The sequence below is a fragment of the Zonotrichia leucophrys genome, chromosome 8 (genome assembly GCF_028769735.1).
Source record: "Zonotrichia leucophrys gambelii isolate GWCS_2022_RI chromosome 8, RI_Zleu_2.0, whole genome shotgun sequence".
Taxonomy (NCBI): Eukaryota; Metazoa; Chordata; class Aves; order Passeriformes; family Passerellidae; genus Zonotrichia; species Zonotrichia leucophrys.
The window spans coordinates 19,457,949-19,476,201 of record NC_088178.1 but is presented as its reverse complement, the minus strand read 5'-3'; the positions used below and the strand labels follow the sequence as shown (position 1 = coordinate 19,476,201).

The following is an 18,253-nucleotide window of genomic DNA, read 5'->3' as shown; positions in this document are numbered from 1 at the left end:
TTGTAGCTGGTCCAAGCTTTGAGACCTCAGAGAGGAGTATTGGTAAATAGTGATAAATGTGAAGAGATTGTTTCCTGCATGTTACAGGTTACAGGAAGACAGAATGGAGTTGTCAGCTATCTGACAACTAATTTTTATACATGAGGGTTTATTTTATGGCTGCTTTTATTCTGTGATCTGTTGTTTCATTTGTTTGCTTGCTGCCAGGCATTCACTGTGAGATTTCAGGATTCCCAGTTTACGAAGAGATGGCTTTGCATAGGGAAAGCCTGGGAGATCAGGAGAAGATGAATTCTCAGCTAGTAGTGAATGTTTAAGCCCTGAATTTCAGGAAAACGAGCATAAGCAAATACATTTAACTTTCTTTTGAGTTTTGTCCCACAAAGTTAATTGTTTGGTGTTGATTTGTACTGATGATTCCTTTTCCACACTGCAGTTCCTGTGTCAGGGGGTGGAATGCTTTGAAAGGCAGACAGAAGAGGAAAATACTCCAAAGGAAGTTGGACTGTTGGTCTCCTGAGACACCCAGTGTATAGATTGTGTTGGCTTGTGAAATGCACCTCAGTCACACCTCCATTTAGATCAAGTCTGGCTTGTTTCTGAGGCTTAGTGTCATAGGCAGCAAGCAATACCTCTGCAGTGGAGCGGTGACATCTTTCAGGGGAGATGCCAAGGGGAAAGCATGGATTAGTTCAAGTGACCTTTTCTTGGCAGATGACTTAGAAGGTGCAAAATGGCTCAGCAAATCCCATGGGAATACATCTAAGTTTTTATTCCTTTGCCCTTACAAATTAATTAATTGCTGGGTTTCATCCTTTTAATTGCTGTAATACGAAATTTTATTCCAGAAGAAACCAGAACAGTAATGATGTACTGGTTTCATGAATAGATTTTTTTCTTACTGTTTTCTTAGGAGAGTTTATCTCTGTACCTAATACATATTTTAGAGCATGATAGTTATATATTTCCAGAATATTTTTACTTCTCGTTGCAGGAAAAGAAAATGAGTTTCAGACTTTCTCACAGGAAATCTATAAAATAATTTTTGCTTCACACTAAAGAAATATTTGCAATATTTACAACACTTGCACTGTTTTTCTTCTAAAAAATTTCTGTCTCTTGCTCAAATGTAGAAAAGGACCATCAGTACTTTTTTTTTTTTTCAGCAAGATATTATTACTTCAGGTGAGGCTCATGCTCATTAGTGGGTGTCATGTAGGTTAAATTTAGGATATAAATTCTGTAATAAAAACTGATTATTTTCTTTTGCCTTCACAGCTGATCACTTGTCCTTTCTAGACCAGTTTATTTAAATTTTTGAAGATCTACTCAAATTTTTTTGGAAAGAACATTTTGTACAATATGGAGAACAAGAATTGGGAACATTAGGCCAATATATTGACAGAAATTTTGCACCATTTTGGGCTATGGGGTTGAACAATATCTGTCTCTGTTCTATTTCATGTTTATAGGAGCCTGGATCCTGTGAAAAGGCAATCATTTTTTGGCCGTTTTGTAGTACAGTTGCACTCATTACGGGAGGAATATGCAGGGCTGGCTGAGAAAACAAACCTTTGTGAGAATTTGAGCCAATGAAGGATGGCACTCTGGGAAATCAGCTTCCCCATATTTCAAACCTGTGTTCAGTGAAAGGACAGTCTGCACAGCAAAAGAGGATTTACTGGGGTTTAATCCTGTTTGAAATTCTGTACTCTGAAAAGTTCTCTATGCATTCAGGCTAGGATGAAGGTTTTTCTTTGCATACAAAAACCAAGCATACATCCCACTTAGTTATGAGGTTTGGGGGCAGAAGCAGGCAGGGATTTTCACTTTTTAGATGGACCTCCATGTGCTTTGCCACCACAATTGCACATGGCCAGCACATTGCCCACCATGAGGGAGTCATTCAAGAGCTCTGGGACAAATCCCATACCAGTAGCCATTTTCCACCCCCTGTGTGTGCCCTGTGGGATATCCCATAACTTGTCTCTGTGACCTGTATTTGCCAAGCAAATTTACCTGTATTTGTATTTTCTTCCTGTTGTCCTGTAGTCTATGGTGCACTGTCAGTGCAATTGATTGAGATTAGATTTATCTTTTGTTGATTTGCAGCTTACTCTGGGCTTGATACTATGAGTCTTGAGACAGTGGGAGTACAACTGTGTTATCCATGGGTAGGCCATTTGGATATCTGCCACAGCTTCCATGAGCTCCAGTTAGTAAGTCAGAATCACAGAATGACAGAATATTCTGAGTTGGAAGGGACTCTCAGCATGAGTGTCCCATACAGGGATTAAACCTACAACCTTGGCATTACCAGCACCATGCTCTGACCAAGCAGTGCCTGCTGCTTTCACAGGTGTGTGAATAGTTTAATAATTCTGTTTGCAGAAAGTACTTGGAACAAAGCCCAAAAGTTGTTTATTTTGGAGTGCTCCAAAATGTGAAGATATGTAATAATTCAATACAACTTTGTGCAAATTCTGTTTCTTATTTCTTGGGCAGTTGAAGCCGTCTATCCACATTCATATGTAAGCACAGTGCAGTTTAATGTCACACCAAAAACCAAAAGAGACCACAAAGAACATAAATAATTTTACTTCATTTTAATGGAAATATGATAAAAATTAATTTGGGTTGAAAGTTTTTCTTCTCTTAAAAAGAGGAGGAAAAAAAATTTATTTTCTAGAATGTGCCTCTTCAACCTTCTGCTACTGAATGAAAATCCATCTTCATGTAAGCCTCCACCTCACCACTTTGTCAAATATTTTTTCTGCCTCTTTTCATTATTATTTTTGAACAAAACCAAGCACCTAAGGCAAAGTACTGAGAAGCTCACAGCATTATTTGCTTGGGGAGGAGTGCTTTACTAGTGATCTTGTCTCAGGTTGACACTAGTCTGTTGCATTGTAAAATATTTGAATTGTGAGGGTTTATAGCCATGGTTCAGGTAAATAACAATGTCATGCCAGGTGAAAGATACAGAGAGGTGAATTGAATGATTTAATCATAGCTGAGTCTGCTACTCAGGCTCCTGGAGTGGCAAAGAAATTACCATTACAGCGATGATCTTTGTATGTGAATACCAGGCATTCTTCAATCCAGGCTGGAAAAGATGTGGTTGCAATAATTGTCATTATAGGCACAGGGCCATTTTGAAGCTATTTACTTGTCCCAAATCAGAAGATCAGATATTTTGCTCTCTCCTGGTGGGTTTGTTTTTTCCAGTCTCCTATTAATAGAAATCCTAGGAAGCTGCTTTAGCAGGGCTCACAAATGCACACTCCTGGAGGGCCAAGATTCACGTTCCTGGCCGCGCTGCTTTGAGACGCAGCCACTTCCTGACTGTGCTGCCCCTGCTCTTGTGCTTCCAAGGCCCAGGAGTTGGTCTGGTCTGGTTGTTTTGCTCGGAGCAGGTTAGAGACCTGCGCTGTGTGCTCCAGAACTGTGTGGGATCAACCATCTCCAGCTGTTGGGTGTTGACCAACAGCTAGAGCAGCAACATCCGTACCCCCAGCTCAGGGCAGGGTCTGACAGGCTGCTGGGCTGCATGGGGATGGTGCATGAGCTCAGCATAGATGGAGCTGAGCTGCACAGAGCTGGCTTTGTCCGCCCCAGGTTTAGCTTTTCTGCTTGTTGATGATAATATTTGTCCTTACATACCTTCCATAAAACTATGAGGGCTTGTTTATGTGCAGCGTCAAACTGCTTTAAAAGGAACATGTTGCCAATGTGAATTTCACCTCTGGATTGCAGTGTGTTTTCCCATGGTTAATTTTCATGCATTCATGCCATTCAGAATCACATTTCATATGATTTATGCACTAGCAAACTGAGTTATCAAGAGGAGATAATCTTATATTTGTAATGCCTTCATCCTAGAGTTTCTTCTTAAAGGGAAACTCCAGAAATCAGTAGGAAAGACAGTTTTAAAAAATGTTCCAGGGAGAAATGAGGTTTGAGTTATGTGCTCATTTACTGTGGTATTTGAGGACTGAGGGAGATGATATCTACCATCTATTCAAACACTCTGTACAAAATACTTCCACTCCAGTTGCTTGTTTTCTGTTGGTTGCCTCTGTAAACTCTATTTAAATGTTATGGAGTCTGCCTAGTCTACATTGTATTTTGCAAGTTAGAGGTGGGCAACTCATTCCACAGTGGGGGGAAAAAAACATTATTTCAAACTAATCCTTTGCCTGCAGTCAGAGAAATCAAATAAAAATACAAAGGTAAAAAAGAACAAAGCTTCTGTCAAGTTCAGAGAAGTGACAGCTCCCTGGTTGAAGAGCAGCTCTCTGGTAATACTTGTAAAAGTAAATGGCAAACTTGAATTATCTCAATTGGAGATGTTCTCTCTTCTCCCTCCGCACCTGTATTGTTATTTTCAAGCTTTTGAACAATTGCTGAAACCTATAAAATAGTTTAATTTATATTCCTTTCCCCACAAGTACATTTTTATTTCTTACATCCTCTTAGGAACCAACTGATGGAAAAAAAAGTCATAATGTCACCACTAAAATCATTCAACTTTTAGAGATTGTGATCTTCTAATGCATAAACTGGTGCAACTCTGCTGCTTTGCCCTGTGAGGGTGAGGAATTCTCTGATGGATGTGAGTGCAGTGTAGATCAGTGGGTATGGGCTGTGTGTGTTACACACGTGCAGAGGCAGTGCATGACAAAGTGTGGAATAATGAATACTGCACGATGGAGGGCAATTCTGCACAGCATGAAGATAAAGGATAATGGCATTGCTCTCAAATAACAAACCCCTGAGCAATGCTGGCAAACCTAGGAGGGGACGTGAGACATCTTCATTGTTTCATGTGATAATAATCTGTGCATGCACGTGGTTTCCATAATGATCCATAGATATGGAATATTATAGGGGCAGTTCAAGAAGAAACCACCTGTTTGTATTGAATAATTTCCATATGAATGGTTTAGGTGTGTTTAGGTGTGTTTTCTTGCTTTGCTTTTCTGAGCTCTGTAATTTCTAATACTGGCTTCTTATCACAAACTTGCAGCCATACAACCTGATCTCATCAGATCAAACAAGTTAAATGTACTCAGATCTGGTCAATACTAAGGTGAGCGATTTCCAAGGTAATTCAAGATTGCATTGGGAAACTGCTCCATGGCAGTATTCCTCTCTTGCCAGCATTGAACAAGACTCTCCCATATTTTTGGAGAGTTCACTTGATAGATGGTTCTTCATCCTCATCCAAAATAGTTTTTTTATCTTTTATATTTATTTTATATTTATATTTTCTGGTTTTTGCTTTTTATATTTATATTTTATATTTTACATGTTATACTAGCTTTGTGCAGCCTTGGTTTAGTAAAACCCAACAAAATGTTATTTTTAAAACACCATGTAGGTCAGCCTTTGGCTGAAGAGTACAGAGCACTATTTCCTTGTCAAAAATACTTGTGCAGAATCAGAAGAGCTGCCATTAGTCAAAAGACAAGATAAAGCATCCTTTCTGTTATAATCTATGAGATAAACAAGAATTATCATGTTTGGGGTCTTTTTATTTCTTCATAAGATGTGATTTAATTGACTTACTGGACTTCAGGGAGTGCTGGACCTGGACATTGTATCTTGATGTTTTTGTTTGCTGTCCCTCTAGGCCAGCTCAGCTAGCATGTCATTGTATTTGTGTGACACCTACAGTTCTACTTTTCCTGGAGAAAATGTAAGGGATATCTATGAATGAGAGCTGTGCATTATAATAGCTAAGGGCTATGATAAAGAATACCAACTCACTTGTTCTCATCAAGCTATAAGATAGCATCAGCACAAAATGTAACTAGAGGCTATCAAACGTATTGCCTGGAGAAAATGCAGATTAAATACAAATAAACACAAAGTACAAATGAAGGATCTGGCTTTATATATTATATAAGGCTTAAATAATGAAAAAGAGGGAGCTCAACAAGCTTCTTTACTATTTAATGTCATACTCCAAAGACAAATGTTACAGCTAAGTTTTCAAGGAACAAAAAAATCATGCTTTTATTCTATGTTTTTTCCTGAATAATTAGCAAAGCCATGTAACAATTTCCTTAACTAAATTGACAGAATAGGATCTACAGCAAAAATAACCAAACCACTATTCATGTGATCATAATTGTGACCGGGTAATAGCAATCGATTTTGTTGCTCTAAAACTATCATGATCCACCATTGTAAAGGAAAACCACACCAGAAGTGAATTGTGCTTTCTGCTATTATTTTGGGGATTCAGTCCATATAGTGTGCCAAAATGCTGATGCCTATGCTCTGAGAACTTCCAGTGAACATATCTCTTTAGAGCAAAGAGTAAAATGAAGTTAGGAGTCAATCATTCCTAAATCTCATGTATTTATATATAAATCTGGGTGTGTACACTTCTAGAAAGAACAAAGAAATTAAAACTCTCTTTGTTGGTGGTGTTTCTTTCAGTTTGGAAAAAGAAATATTCTCCTCAATATTCTGAATGCTTTGTGATGCACACTTTTGCACTATTTCCTTCTTCTGGTCCTATATGAGGATGCTCATTTCCAAAACCTTTAAAGCATAGACAAGTTTGATTATGACTTTTAAAATCGGATTTAGGTGAGGAAGTCCAATTTATACAAGCTTGGAGAGGTTTTGTTAATGCTAAGCATATCTGGCTATGCCTGTCTTTGTACCTTTGCAGGATTTCACATTGCCTAATATAATGTTGGTCATGGTTTTAATTTTTCCTCAGAATGGATCTCTTTTATGTCTGCTATTTACCTCCTTGCCAGAGCCACTGAGCACGAGAAATACAGTATCTACAAGATGCAGGAACTGCTTTCTTCCTTGCACTCATGTAATATGTAATGGATGGTTTTAAGAAAGGATCTTTACTCTGTGCTTTACCTATTCATGTGTAGGATTTTGATTTCATTTGAAATGAAAGGCGTAAACCTCAGGTCTGAAAACTAATAGAATTTCTGCATTTACCTGCTGATCCATAGCCTTTAGGTTAGATTGTGTGTCAGCCAGCAGTCGGCTTGTTGAATGAAGCAATACTTTAAAACTAAAATGAAAAGATTTCTGTTATATGTAGCCTGACACCAGATATGAAGGCAGATTTCTGCTGGCTTATTATTGGAAATATTTTCCAGTGTGTCTGATAAGCGAGACTGAACAAGCCCTAGGAAGTAGACCTAATCAGATAATGCTGACTTGCAGACCAGAAAAAAAGAGAAATGTATTTTCCTAAGTGTTGCGCCTTCACTTGACAAGACTGAGGACAAAATGGCTGGTGTAATGGCAAAAGGCACTGAGAGAGCAGGGACTAAACCTGCTGCTTCCTGGGGGTGCCTGTTGTGCCTAAGCCTTTTCTCGAGCACCTTCATTGTCTGTGTCACAGAAGGTTTACATCTAAGGGCTTGAGTGCATTGGCACTCTGGAGATGGGGCATGTAGGAAGGACTGGGAGAACATCAGCCTGGATCAGCTCTTCATTTTTCAGTGAGACTGGGTATTTTTTTGAATTTCAGAGGAGTTCAAAATAGATTTATGAGAGGGTCCCCCTGAAGGATCGAGTGCTGTGCTCTGCTCAGAGTCTCCAGTGCTGCAATTCCTTCCTGGAAATACACTTGAACACTGAGGATATTCACAGGAGAAGCCAATTCTCAATATGGTTACAGGACATTCGTTATGTTGCAGGATGGAGGACAAAGGAGGGTCTTGTAGTAGTTCTTAAAAGGACTTTCCAAAGAACTGAAGCAGAAAGATTCCTTTGTTATTTCCATGCCTAGGTAAGAAGTGGTCATTACCACAGTTTGATAGTTAATACAGAAAATTATTTAATATAACTTCAGATTCTTTTATGTCTTCAGATTGCATGTAGATAATAATTATACCAAAGGCAAACATGGTGCCACATTAATATTGCATGACAAATGTGCATAATTTTATTTGTTCACCTGAAGACATTAAGAAAAAAAATTGGTGGAAGATCATCTTTATTCTAAGGGTTTTTTTAAAACAGCTCAGCTCTTGGTTCTGTACCTTAAATGTCTCTGCTCAGGGAAAAAATGAATTTAATTGCATAAAACCTACTCTGCAATGATTTTTCCAGGGAAAATATTAAAGTTTTAAATGGATTGAGTGTCCCTGTAAGTATATTCACAGTCATACGTGTCTGGACTGAACATGCCATCTGTGGCTTCTGCTTTATTTTTTTACTGTATATTTGGAATTCAAAATAATACTTATTTTGGGAGGAAAAAAAATCAATAAATCATTTAAGTTATCCTACACTTTGTAAAACTAATTGTAATTAGTATAATGTCTTTGTTGGCAAGGGCTTATCAGGCATATAGCATGAAGAGGCAAAGAATGAGCTTTATAAAGAATTATGTTGTTTTGTTAAGCTAATTGTGACACTATCTCTGCTATTGTATGTGATTGAACTCTAAATTTTTAATGTGGTATTCCTTCCAGTAGTGTAGCTCCTACTGTTACCTGAGGTTCTCTGTAATGTAGCCACAGAACAGATTTTAGTCAGTTCTAGATTTTAGAGTTTGGTGCCAAAAGGATGTGGTCTAGACTTGAGTCAGCTAAAGTGTGGCAAGCAGGTTGCAGTTTCTAGTTGTAATGAATTAACTTGTTTTAATGTTTGTTATGCACATCTTGTAGATAAGAATTTAATTAACTGTGATGTCTTGAACTTTGGTGCCAGGGGAGCAGCCACAGGCTCCTCTGATGGGTCCTGTCACATGTGTGGCCTTCAAGGAGCTGCTTGCCTGCGCAATTCCATGGTAACATTGCCAACTCTTGACCAGCTGATACTGGGAATTGCTGAAAAGATGATGTTACTAAGAGCAGTATAGTGTGGAAGAGAAATCAGAGCATTTATTTACAAAGCAAAGGACCACTGTCCCACTTAATGAATCCCACTTCACTCAGGTTCCCTCTAAATATCATATTCCTGGGGCTAGCTGAAGTCCTCACCTAGGCATTCGTTTGGACTGACATTGAGCTGCCCAGATGATTAGTATGATGATTCTTGTGTTTATTATTCTCAAAAAGCTGGATTGCGAAAGACTTGGAAAATTAACTAATTTGCTACTTCAGTTGATAGCAGAGAAGCCATAAAAATTCTTGTTTCAAGCATTTAACTGCCATTCTAATAAGTATGGAGATTTTTCTCAAAGCTTCCACTTGTACTATTAACCTCCTGCAGTCTATTCAATGAATATTGGAATAATATATTCTGAAATTGTCCAGTGTTGAAGAAACTGTTCAGTAGGATAGTAGGAAATAAGCTGTGACCCCTGGTTCCTCTTCCTGTGAGGTTCTCTGTGGGAGTCTCCTGCTGTTCTGAACTGTTTGCTATACCATGCTTTTTCTAAAGGCTGCCATCTGAGAGAAGAACTTGTGCCAATCTTGGTTCTGCCAAATGTGTTTGCCTACAATCAGCGTGCTGCCTCCAGGGTAGGTATTTAAACCAGTGGCTGTGGGCATCTGGCCTTCAGAATACCCTGCTACATAAATGTAGTGACTTTGGGGGAACAAAAGGGGAATGAAAAAGCTAATCCTGGGTGTCCTCAAGATTTGGGACCCGATATTTGAAGTGCATGAGTGAAAGACGCCTTTCAGAAAGCCATCTGCTATGTCACCCAAGCAGTGGAGGTGTTAGAGGAAGTTTCAGTAGCTCAGATGTGAGGATTATTTGTTACTTTCTTGATATTTGGACAGAGATTAGTTAATTAAGAAAGCAGTGAAAGACTTGATCCATTTTGATGGAAAGTAGATAGTAAGGAAGACCATAATATTGATACTAAACCATAATATGACACCTGTATTTGTGTGTGGGCTTCATTAAAATGTATGTTGAAAAGGAAAGAGAAATATTTTGTTCCTTTTATACTTTAAGGAAAAGTTAATCTGGAGAAAGTTACAGTAGTAAAAGGGAAGCCAACATCTGTGTTAATTAGCAGTTAATCTTCAAAGCTTGACTGATGGGTTACTTTATGGCCTCTTGCAATTGAATTGAAATTCAGACCCACGCAAGTTCTATTTTTACCTCCTTTTTCCATATCAGAATAATTTGTCTGGATTTAAGGCTTCGTTTTTGCTAAAAATATTGATGCTCCATAATCTAAGATGAACTTTTGGTTAGTGCAAGTAGGCAGTGTAGAGAAGGGCTCTGTGGCTCTGGATGCACTTCCAGAGAACGCGGCTCTATGATGTGGTGCAGTGCTAGGGGTAGGGACAGGTACCTTCTCCAAAGAATCTGCTTCTCTTGGGTGCTTGACTGTTCAGCTCTCTGGTTCAAAAACTGCTGTGTGTGTACAGTGCCTTGCACAGTGAGGATTCACAGTGCTACTGTAATGTAAATAATCAGTTAGTAATTTAACAACAAATTAGGAATGAATTTTAGAATACTTGGAAACGCTCTTCTGAATACCAGAGCTGGGGGGAGAAGAGTTGTTGATAGAGGAATGTGCACTGATGAAGGTCTAATCTGTGGAGTTTGAGTTCTCTTTCTCCAGTGAATATTTTCTGTTCAGAAGAAAAACTTACAGTTAACATTCTGGCCCTCCATAAGCTTTTTTTATTTTAGTATGGGTATCCATTCTGGTAAAAAGCAAAGTTCTCAGATAAATGTAAAATGTGTGGAGAACAATGTAACATCGCTTTCCTTTCCATATCAATATCAAAGAGGTAGTGCTTGAACTATTACAATGACTGCAGACTGTGGAAAATTTGAAAGGGTATCAGCTGATGTACATCAGTGTGGGTTCTGTCAGCTAAGTTTCTGGTCCAGTGTTCTTCCCTCTTAAATGAACAGAGTTAGAGTACAATCTCATGCTAGCTATTCTTTCATTTTCACCATAGCAATAAAACAAAATATCTTTGTAAAAGCCTCTGCTCACATCCCAGTGTCACAGAAATACAACGTACATCTTTAAAAAGTTGTATCTCATTTTCAGTTTCAACATAAAAAAGACCCAACCTAAAAGAAAATGTTTTTATGAAAAATTTAAGCTGCTTTCAGACAAGGTTAGATGAACTCCTTTCAGTATCTTGTATTGAGACAGTAAGAGCTAATCAAGAAATTTCTTCTGTATTCACCTACAATACATTTCACTAAAATATGCAGCTAGGAGTAGTGAGTGCCCTTTAATACCAAAAGAAAAGGGTGGGAAAGCCTCCTTAATTAAATCTCTTCAGGGATCCTGGATTAACTGCAGCTCTGTTTAGTTTATATCCTCCCTGTAGAAAAATGTGCAGACCCAAGACAGCAAATATTGATTTAAATGGAGATGCTGGGAAAAGGCCCTGTTGTCTTTTTTCTTCCACTTGGCACAGTTTTTAGTTTTTATTCATTTTTGGTTGCAAAGGATGAAAATCTAAATCCTTCTCTACTCCCTTTCACGCTGTGTGAAAATATTGAACCAGGACTCAGCAAACTGGATGCAGCTACTGGTGAAGAGGAGAGCACATAAAGCTGCCCTACAGACGACTGTGGCACCAGCCCTGAAACCTGTGCCAGGCTTTCAGCTGTCACTCCCTTTGTCACAGCCACCAGGGACTGCAGTAAGCCTTCAGCCCAGCAAAATTAAAAAGGGACGTTACTTCACCCAGCATAGTCCAGTAAGAGGTGGGGAGCAGTGGGACAGGGTTACACCACGGTGCCACAACCAGGGAAATTTTGGCATCACCCCACATTTGATTCAACCACTGTGAGCATAAGTAATTGTCCTGTGGAGCAACTGCTCTGCTGCCATTGACCAGGGGAGCTGCATTTCCTGATAAACAGTCTTCCTAAGCATGGAATGAATTTTACTCAGGTGATTTTTTGAGAGAAAAATGCCTGTGTAGAGATGTCAACAGTTTAGCCCCCAAACCTGCTTGTGTGAATTTAGTTTTCCTTCGTTCTAAACGTAATTGCATGTTTGTAAGGGTGACATTTATGTGCATCCTGTCCTGATTTAAACATACATTTTTGTTCATCAACAAAATCCAACTGCAAATGGAGATGTGTGGAGCCGTGCACGGTGCAGCTGCAGCAGGTTGAGGTTGTTTGTGATTGTGCATAAACTGCAGACCCCAGGGGACAAGTGCAACCCAGGCACTCACAAAAGGCATCTTCTGCTGGTAACTTTGAGTGCAGGCAATAGCATGGGCTGTGGCTCCAACCACAGCCTGTACTTGAAAAAGGGAAATAAAGAATCTTGACTCAAGAGAAGTCAAGAAAATACGTATTTCTGGAAACAGAAGGATTAGAGAAGAGAGTGGGGAAGGAAAAAAGTTTGAAATTGGGATTTACTGTTCTGTAAACAGTTTGCACCAAGACCACAGTTCTTACCTGAAGACTCAGTGCAACCTGTAGAAGCCCAGTAGCTGTAAGAAATTCATCTACCAATTCATGTACTCTACCAGGGATGCCATTCATCTTGAAGAGATTAGCACAGGTTTGAGAATCACCTTGAAATAATATGTATGTGCAATATATAGGCTGGAGGGCAGAGTTTACAATTATAATTCTTTAGTCTTGTTTCCCTTCTGTGTGCTTTTCACCAAGCTGGCCCTCTGTGATCACCCTTGATAAACAGGAATTCTGCTTTTCTTCTTTGAGCTCAGCAGCAGAGGTGTCTGAAGGAGCCCTCTCTGCCTGGGTGAAATAACTTCCTTATCTCATTGCCTGAGTTCAGAACTGAACTGAGATGCATCAAAGTCAGGTCGAGGAATCAGAAATAAGGAAACTACAGAAGCTTGGACAGCAGAAGTCAATTTTCTCAGGCTGCTGCCTTGGTTTTTTCCATCTTTTTCTTCTTTGTTTCAAGTTTCCATGAGTATTAAATAGACAAAGAAAGAAAGGAAATAAATTAGAAAAATGTACACAACACAAATATTGGAAATAAATCCATAAGTTAAATACCCAAGCAGATGTCTTAGCTATTTCTGTACTTGAGTAACAGACTAGTCCTTATTTTTAATGTTGATTTTGCCTGTGTTGCCCAAAATAATAAGTAAATAGTAAGCAGATAGTTTTGGTGTTTTTAAAATTAGATGTAGTTAAATACAAAGCCATCATTTCTCTCCTCTTTTTTGTGATCATTCGTAAGTGTCCTTCCTGTCTTTTTTTCAATGCCATTTTGACATGGGGTTTTTTTAATTGTTACATCTCTTTTTAAATCAGATTATGGGGAGAGATTCTTTTGGGCCAGTTTGTAACCTAGGAGTAGCCTTGCCTGCAGGTTTGTAGTAAACTCAACTGAAGTGGACTCTTGTCCCTGTGTTCCATTGGTACAGTGTTAATGTAATCAGAAAGTGAATATTTCAGGAGATTAATTGAACAGTATGCCACCCAGCTGCAGCTTATTTTCAGGATTCACAGTAGGGATGATCTACCAAGAGTCTGGGCTGGCTGAAGTGCATCCCTTCTCCATACCCAGGTACATCTTGCTGGGCACAGTCACTGCCTGAATCTGGAACGTGGCCTGTGCTGTTCATAATGCATTCCACTTGTTTGAGCTTTGCATAAAACCATACATGATGGCTAATAAAACATCTGCCCATGTATAAATGTTTCACTTTCCAGAATGACCTGAAGCAGGATGTGTGAGACAGTCTGCTCACTCACTGCTAGAGGGGCACGGCTGTTTGTTATTAGATGTCCTGCACATTTATAGAATGCAGAGCAAACACGTGTGTACGCTCACACTCACACACACACACACACACAAGTACAAAAGAATGAATAATTATGATAAATGGTTGCCTAACAGGGATCTTTATAATGCAGAAATAGCAACCATTTTTACCAGCTAAAATCAATTCTCTGTGCTTGTATCATCTTTGCTCTTCTTGTGCTCTTTTTACTTCAGAAAGTATGTAATGAAATAATTAGCAACAAAGTACCATGTCTTCGAGAAAACAGAAATAAATCCAGGCTAAGGCAGATATTCTTCAGGATTTAGAATTTGCCCTTCTCCTGTACCAAAAGTGCTTCCTTTACTCCTCTCAGAAAAACAGCTCTCTGGCAAGAGAAGGGTATGTGCTCCTCAGGGGAGAGGTGAGAGCCTTGCTGTTCTCTCAGAGGTGGGTGCATTTTTCTGCCAACTCATTCCAATCTGTCATTTACAAACCTACATCTGATGTGAAGAGAAAGGCATAGACCAAAACTGTGACCTGGGGAATGTGGGTGTTTAATTTGGCAAAGCAGAAGAGTTTTACAGCAGCTGTACTCAGAGATGCTTCCTCGGGGGGGGGAGAAAAAAAAAAAGAGAGAAGTCTCAGTCAACATAAGTGCAATGGAAGCATTAATTTGGTTAGTATAGAATTGGGTAGTGGCAGATAAATCTCCTGTATTTTTAGTTGTAAGGAAATATACTGTGATTCAGCAATGCAAAACCCCAGAGAAACCCAGAGGGAGAAAAAGAGGTGATTGTCTGTAACAAGGGAGTGCAGAGGGGACTTTTACCTTCTCCCTCCTTCCCAAGGACCTGTCACAGATGGGGCTGACACAGGGCAGGTGACAGAGTGCCAGGCAAAACCAGAGTACCTGACCCCTCCAGAGGATTAATGGTCTCTTGATGCACCACAGACACAAAGAAGTGCCAGAGACAATTCTACCTGAACATTGCCTAAGCTAATTCTGACATATTTTTGAAAAGATTTCTGTTTATTTTGAATCATTTTAACAAGCCCTTTTGTTGGAAGGGCCTCTCACATTATAAAGCCTCTACTCTGTGTATTATCGGTCTTTTATTTAGACCAATACTCTTATTTATACTTATTTATTAATCAAGAGGCCTGACAAGCTGCTGCAAATAAAGCTGCTGCTGATTCAGTAGTTTGGTGGGAGAGTCATCTGAGGATTAGATTCTATAAACAGCCTTTATGAAAGGATATATTTTTTGTCAATTAATTGGCCTGGAGAATTTTGTCATTTCAATCTGTCACTGTTGAATTTTGCTTTACTGCAATATTTTGAAATTAAGTCAAAAAGGAAAAGTGTCTATCTAATGCTTTTGGCAAGCTCTGTTAATTAATAGCTTTTTGAAGTACTAAATTTCCTCAGTTTTATCTTAATTAACACTCTTAATTGACCTTCTGTGATCTCTAGTTTCTCCCAAAAGAATTAAAAAATAGACTTCTAAGTTCTTTTCTGCAATCAGATTGACATGCAATTGCTTGTGTAGACATCTTCTCTGCCTTCACAAACGTTTTTTTCATTTTTATTTTTTACCACTGAAGTCCCCACTGAAAATTACAGTCCATTGAACCATAGAACTAAAATTGATTGTGCACATAAAAAATCCTGGAACAATTGAATGAAGAAAAGAACTTTCTGGAATTTTGTGCTAAAATCAGAACTCAATGACAACAAAAATTTTACTCAATTTGAACTCACCTGCCCTGGATCACCAAGAAAATATTTTATGTTCTTCCATTTACCCCTAGTGACAGGAAAAATGAGTTTTTCCTTCATTTAGCCTACATCAAAGCATGGTTATAGATGTCAAAGAAGATGAATTTCAGTTGCCAACATTTTTAGGGTGCATTCTCTATTCCATCTTCTTTATGTCAATTTCTTATTCTTTTTTTGAAATGGTGGAAAGTTAAAGCTAAAGAGCCCTGTCTAATTGCTTTTATTTTAAATTAAATTTTAATTAAAGCTTTATGTGTCATATATTACAACTCTAGCAATCCTAAAAATGCATTTTACTATTTTCTTCTGAAAAATAGAATGCAAGTCTCTTTGTAACATGTTGTGAGAAACTTTAGTCAGTACATTCTGCTGGAGTTTATGGAAGGCATTACTAAAAATGCAAATTATATGTTTTGAGACTTGAAACTTCCAAGTAACTATTAATCTTGGAGCTTACTTTTATATTCTGAGATTAAATAATGACATTTTAAGCACTTAAACCTTCACTAAGAGCAAGATAAGCAAGCATATACTTCGTTTCAAGCATTTTAACGAAGTTGAGTCCACTGGTCTTTTTATGTCTTTAATGTTAAGCATATGCCTGTGTACTTTTCTGAAATGGTGGATGGTATTTAGCAGAATGAATTACAACCTATAACTGTCATTTCTTTAAGACCACTAATAAAGTAGGAAGTGTGCGAAATAAGGTTTCATTTTTAAGGTAAACAAAGTAACTTTTTGTGAGCATTGCCTTTTTATTGCTGTATGCAGCTGTAAATCATGTCTTGAAAGCAAAGCCATCTTTTTAAAAGTGTATTTTGAAAAACAGTGCATTATTTCCTCCTGAGCTGTTGAGACAATTTCCGGTCCAGATCTGGTACCCCATTAATTTTATACTTTGAAAAAAAATATCTCTGAGCCATAGAAACAATTTTGGGATTGTTGCACATACGTATATCACCATAGATCTGCCTGCTGTAGTTCTGCAGATGATGCTTAACAAACTCCTGGTTACTCTGTTTTGGGATTAATGTCCTCCTTCCCCCAGACTTGTGTGGTTACATAGCCTTATGCTACACGTAAATGGAGGATTTTTTATTTCCTATGTGTAAAAGTTGAAATTTGAGTGCAATTTCAGTAACAAGAGGAACTCTTTTTCTAATGAGTCTCAAAACCCCCTGACCAAGAAACATGTAAAACTCTCCTGTAGAGAGGGAAATTGAGTGCACAGTGTTAGCATAATAGCAAGGGCTGAGACATTGCTTTGCACTACAGTTTTATGGGATGATATTTTAAAAGGTATTCAGAGATTTATGGCCTTTTAGGGGCAGCTAAAATTGTTTTCGCATTTCTAATATTGCTTTCATTAGAATTTTGAAAGCATGTTTATGGTATCAGATTGCATTCTAAGGTGTTACCAAATCATCCAGAATCTCCACTGCTTAAGTATATTCCCTCGTACCCCCGTGTATCTTCAGAGGAAAAAATGGATGAATATAAGTGCTTTGGTTTAAAGTATATAATCTGTATTCTGTCATGTACTTCATCTCCCAGGGAAGGTACCTGGGAACTCACTCTGCTGTTTTTATTTATCCTACCAGTGCAGTATATAGATGAGAGGACTAAGGTCCAATGGTGTTAAAACAAGACATGAAATATTGATTAATTCTTTTTTAAAATTCCCTTTTTCCTCCTGAGTATAGCAAATTTCAGATGCTGCTGTCAATATAGTGCTCTCCAATAAACCTCCATTATCGGAAGGGTCCTGATCTTCATCGTGTTCTTATAAATGGTTATTATGATTCTAAAATGCTTTGAAAGCTCAAGGCCAGTGTTTTCCTGGTGCAAGAGTAGAAAGCAAGTTAGAAGCAATGCAGCCTTTTATCATGGCAGAATGTTATTTTGACATAACATGAATTGGATTGGGAATTCTCCCTGCTAGACAGTAGCAGAACATTCTGGTTGAAGAGATGAAGATCCTGATGGGGCAGATAAACAGCTGTACACTTCCGTGGCTATAAAGGTGTCCAAAAAAGCAGCACAATTACAGTTGGTTTCCACCTAATGAAACCTGGGTGTTTGACACCCTGCCTTTAGTTTCCACTTGTTGTTCTTCACTTTAAGTTAACCCTTTATTTATTATTTCCAGTATGAGCTTTACAAAAGCAGCTAAACAGATACTTAGCTGTTTCCCCAAAGGAAAGTATATATCAGGAAAGTCAGGGATAGAAGTTCACGCCAGCTCAACCATGAAGGAGGACAGACATGGGCAAGAAAGAGAATATTTAGCTACTTTCAGTGTTCTTGGACTCAACTCTAGGAATTAAGGCAATAGTTTTTCACTAAAAAACATAGGTTTATTTAAACTGGAGTGTGCTGGAGTTTCTTTATGAGCATAAAGCTCTTGGAGCTTCTCTAGTATCCATAATAAAAGGTATTACACAGAGAAGGAATTTGAATCTCAGACCTGTATGTGCCAGGTAATTGTCATGATAAAGGCTGTACAACTACTCTTTCACCCATTGTCTTAAGTAGTATTTGGTTCAGTTTGAGCAAGGATGTAACACAGAATCTGTGCCAAAACCACTGATTGATATATTGATGCAGGAGGAGGGAGGCAGGAGACTGGAGTACATTCTTGCTCTGAACCAGGAAAAAACACTTGAGGTTGGTTCTTCTGTCTCACAGGGAGGTTGGGGCTTATAGGCTGGGTAAATTGCTATAGGTTTTTTTTTTTTTTTTCACATGGAAATTTTATTCCTAGCCCAAGATGAAAATGTTTTCAGAAGAATTTGTTGATGGCAATAACTGATTTGCACGTAGGCTTACTTGGAAGTTCTTT

The 18,253-nt window shown here is 38.4% G+C and overlaps 1 protein-coding gene across 1 annotated transcript in view; it reads left to right on the top strand.

Moving 5' to 3' along the window:
• Positions 1-18,253, top strand: part of ST6GALNAC3 (ST6 N-acetylgalactosaminide alpha-2,6-sialyltransferase 3) — a 215,333-nt gene that overhangs the window by 186,273 nt on the left and 10,807 nt on the right. The window lies entirely within an intron of this gene.